The sequence below is a fragment of the Pieris brassicae genome, unplaced genomic scaffold, assembly GCF_905147105.1.
Source record: "Pieris brassicae unplaced genomic scaffold, ilPieBrab1.1, whole genome shotgun sequence".
Classification (NCBI taxonomy): domain Eukaryota; kingdom Metazoa; phylum Arthropoda; class Insecta; order Lepidoptera; family Pieridae; genus Pieris; species Pieris brassicae.
This window is the reverse complement of record NW_025576236.1, coordinates 37,501-42,500: the sequence shown is the minus strand read 5'-3', so window position 1 is coordinate 42,500 and position 5,000 is coordinate 37,501. Positions and strand designations below refer to the sequence as shown.

Here is a 5,000-nt window from a genome sequence, read left to right as displayed (position 1 = left end):
TTCTTTTCTTCAAATAAACCCACATTGCCATTTCTCTGAGCGTGTGCTGCGAGCTTCAACGAGAAACATTCGGCGCGAAACTGTCGAGCGGCCGGCCGTCGCGCGCCGCACCTGTACGAGAAACATTTTCCTCTGACGTTGCATCGGAATAATTATTATACATACATACATACATACATACATACATACATATTATTAATAAATATAATTGTTTTTTTTGTTTTTTCTTTTCTTCAAATAAACCCACATTGCCATTTCTCTGAGCGTGTGCTGCGAGCTTCAACGAGAAACATTCGGCGCGAAACTGTCGAGCGGCCGGCCGTCGCGCGCCGCACCTGTACGAGAAACATTTTCCTCTGACGTTGCATCGGAATAATTATTATAATTCATTATTATACATACATACATACATACATACATACATACATACATATTATTAATAAATATAATTGTTTTTTTTGTTTTTTCTTTTCTTCAAATAAACCCACATTGCCATTTCTCTGAGCGTGTGCTGCGAGCTTCAACGAGAAACATTCGGCGCGAAACTGTCGAGCGGCCGGCCGTCGCGCGCCGCACCTGTACGAGAAACATTTTCCTCTGACGTTGCATCGGAATAATTATTATAATTCATTATTATACATACATACATACATACATACATACATACATACATATTATTAATAAATATAATTGTTTTTTTTGTTTTTTCTTTTCTTCAAATAAACCCACATTGCCATTTCTCTGAGCGTGTGCTGCGAGCTTCAACGAGAAACATTCGGCGCGAAACTGTCGAGCGGCCGGCCGTCGCGCGCCGCACCTGTACGAGAAACATTTTCCTCTGACGTTGCATCGGAATAATTATTATAATTCATTATTATACATACATACATACATACATACATACATACATATTATTAATAAATATAATTGTTTTTTTTGTTTTTTCTTTTCTTCAAATAAACCCACATTGCCATTTCTCTGAGCGTGTGCTGCGAGCTTCAACGAGAAACATTCGGCGCGAAACTGTCGAGCGGCCGGCCGTCGCGCGCCGCACCTGTACGAGAAACATTTTCCTCTGACGTTGCATCGGAATAATTATTATACATACATACATACATACATACATACATATTATTAATAAATATAATTGTTTTTTTTGTTTTTTCTTTTCTTCAAATAAACCCACATTGCCATTTCTCTGAGCGTGTGCTGCGAGCTTCAACGAGAAACATTCGGCGCGAAACTGTCGAGCGGCCGGCCGTCGCGCGCCGCACCTGTACGAGAAACATTTTCCTCTGACGTTGCATCGGAATAATTATTATAATTCATTATTATACATACATACATACATACATACATACATACATACATATTATTAATAAATATAATTGTTTTTTTTGTTTTTTCTTTTCTTCAAATAAACCCACATTGCCATTTCTCTGAGCGTGTGCTGCGAGCTTCAACGAGAAACATTCGGCGCGAAACTGTCGAGCGGCCGGCCGTCGCGCGCCGCACCTGTACGAGAAACATTTTCCTCTGACGTTGCATCGGAATAATTATTATAATTCATTATTATACATACATACATACATACATACATACATACATACATATTATTAATAAATATAATTGTTTTTTTTGTTTTTTCTTTTCTTCAAATAAACCCACATTGCCATTTCTCTGAGCGTGTGCTGCGAGCTTCAACGAGAAACATATCTATCAATACAAATGTCTATTCAAAAAAAAGAAAACAAACAAAATCATATCAGTCAATAAAATAAATAATAATATTTTTTTACTACTACTACTAGTACTACTACGTGCTACTACTGCACGCCAATACACATACATAATAAAATGAAAAATCGTCTCTCTCTCGCTCGCTCTACGAGAAACATTCGACGTCCGCTCCAATGCCGACGCGGACTATTGCTCTCGGTATAGATGTGGAGCGAAACAGTCGTGCGCACAGCGTCGACTCGTTCTCGTTGCCGCGCGTCGTTCGTCTCAAATAGACACGAACGACGGACGAGAGAGAATAGAATGTGTTCTTGTTTTTGTGTTTGTGCGAAGTGTGAGAATATTATATACATATATTCGCGCATGGATGATATAGATATGGGTATGGATTTTCGGAGGAAATTATATCAAATTCGTATTTCGAATGCGAGACCGCCGAGATCTTTCCCAGCTCTCTCTCTCTCTGTGTGTGTGGTGTATAGTACATTTTATATATCTCTCTTGTGTCAACACAAAATAACAAAGAATATACATACTACTCCTCCTCATATTTTATATAATATAATATAAAATTATATTATAGCACCGCGTTCGCAGACCGTATGGTGATGTTACCAATCGACCAAGATTTGGGACCGTCTCCCCCGGTGTTATCTGTGATGTTAAAAGAATACGCTTCTAGGCACACCTCAACGCAGGGCGCCTAGCGTGTTCGACACGTGCGCGGTCGCCACGGCGACCGTATATGGAAAGAATGTATAAAAGAGGACGCACACGCGCCCATCGTCGAAACGGTGTGCGCAGCGTCGTGTTGGAATTTATCCCTCAAGCTCCGGGCGTTGATCGTATCTAGTGCGAATCATGCGTGTGTGTGCGCATGTAATTGCCAGCCGAGTTTTAATATGTTTACAATAACGTATTGAATAAAAATTGAGAAGTTGCGTTTAGATGAATGTTCAATTTTCAAATTGTCACAACATCGATTCCCGCCCGCGGGGTCGTGTTCGTTGCAGTTTTATGTCCCTCACAGTGGTCGAGCATCGTTGTACATCACCTCGTTGCGAGATCGTGACGGGACGGCCGCTCGTAGACCGGTCAAAGTTAGTCTATCGATATGAAGCGCGAACGTCGCGTCGCGTGCAAATTCGACGCGTTACGTTCACGCGTGTCGAGAAGGCGCGCGCGCAAGCGCGCGCCCCTCGACGCCGCCGAGCCAGCGGCTCGCCGAAGCCGCGTGACCGCGGTGTAGGCGTGTCGTTTGCGTAAGCAGCTCCCTGGTTGATCCTGCCAGTAGTTATATGCTTGTCTCAAAGATTAAGCCATGCATGTCTCAGTGCAAGCCGTATTAAGGCGATACCGCGAATGGCTCAATATATCAGTTTTGGTTCCTTAGATCTTACTCAGTTACTTGGATAACTGTGGTAATTCTAGAGCTAATACATGCAATCAGAACTCTGACCAGTGATGGGATGAGTGCTTTTATTAGATCAAAACCAATCGGCGGAGGGCCATGCGTCCGAAGTCGTTAATTTTGATGAATCTGGATAACTTTTGCCGATCGCACGGTCCAGTACCGGCGACGCATCTTTCAAATGTCTGCCTTATCAACTTTCGATGGTAGTTTCTGCGACTACCATGGTTGTCACGGGTAACGGGGAATCAGGGTTCGATTCCGGAGAGGGAGCCTGAGAAACGGCTACCACATCCAAGGAAGGCAGCAGGCGCGCAAATTACCCACTCCCGGCACGGGGAGGTAGTGACGAAAAATAACGATACGGGACTCTTACGAGGCCTCGTAATCGGAATGAGTACACTTTAAATATTTTAACGAGGAACAATTGGAGGGCAAGTCTGGTGCCAGCAGCCGCGGTAATTCCAGCTCCAATAGCGTATACTAAAATTGTTGCGGTTAAAAAGCTCGTAGTTGCATTTGTGCGCCGCGCTGTCGGTGCACCGCATCCGCGGTGATACTGACACGTCTGCGGAGCATATCGTCGGTGAGCCGGCGGTAAAACGCCGGTTCAATATCAAAATCCTATCGCGGTGCTCTTCGGTGAGTGTCGAGGTGGGCCGACAATTTTACTTTGAACAAATTAGAGTGCTCAAAGCGGGCTCAAAATGCCGCTTGAATATTTCGTGCATGGAATAATAGAATATGATCTCGGTTCTATTTTGTTGGTTTTCAGAACTCCGAGGTAATGATTAATAGGGATAACTGGGGGCATTCGTATTGCGACGTTAGAGGTGAAATTCTTGGATCGTCGCAAGACGAACATCAGCGAAAGCATTTGCCAAAGGTGTTTTCATCAATCAAGAACGAAAGTTAGAGGTTCGAAGGCGATTAGATACCGCCCTAGTTCTAACCGTAAATATGTCATCTAGCGATCCGCCGACGTTACTACAATGGCTCGGCGGGCAGCTTCCGGGAAACCAAAGATTTTGGACTCCGGGGGGAGTATGGTTGCAAAGCTGAAACTTAAAGGAATTGACGGAAGGGCACCACCAGGAGTGGAGCCTGCGGCTTAATTTGACTCAACACGGGAAATCTCACCAGGCCCGGACACCGGAAGGATTGACAGATTAACAGCTCTTTCTTGATTCGGTGGGTGGTGGTGCATGGCCGTTCTTAGTTGGTGGAGCGATTTGTCTGGTTAATTCCGGTAACGAACGAGACTCTAGCCTGCTAAATAGGCGTCGTCATTCAAGGTGTGCGCGACTCTCGGGGAGCGCAACTCACTGGCGACGTATTAAAATTCTTCTTAGAGGGACCGGCGGCTTCGAGCCGCACGAGATTGAGCAATAACAGGTCTGTGATGCCCTTAGATGTCCTGGGCCGCACGCGCGCTACACTGAAGGAATCAACATGTTCTCCCTGGCCTAGAGGCCCGGGCAACCCGTTGAAACTCCTTCGTGCTGGGGATTGGGGTTTGCAATTATCCCCCATAAACGAGGAATTCCTAGTAAGCGCGAGTCATAAGCTCGCGTTGATTACGTCCCTGCCCTTTGTACACACCGCCCGTCGCTACTACCGATTGAATGATTTAGTGAGGTCTTCGGACCGACACGCGGTGGCCTCACGGCCGTCGGCGTTGCTGGGAAGTTGACCAAACTTGATCATTTAGAGGAAGTAAAAGTCGTAACAAGGTTTCCGTAGGGGAACCTGCGGAAGGATCATTAACGTTGGTTTTTTCTTTTTGTTTTGTTGTTGTCAAAGACTCGCAAAAAAAGAAAAAAATACAAAAACACGTGAATGATACGAA

The 5,000-nt window shown here is 44.6% G+C and overlaps 1 non-coding gene across 1 annotated transcript; it reads left to right on the top strand.

The window, feature by feature from the left end:
* Positions 1-3,011: 3,011 nt before the first annotated feature.
* Positions 3,012-4,917, top strand: LOC123719861. The gene has a single exon (XR_006755962.1). It is a non-coding gene; the product is annotated as a small subunit ribosomal RNA (ribosomal RNA).
* The last annotated feature ends 83 nt before the right edge of the window (positions 4,918-5,000 follow it).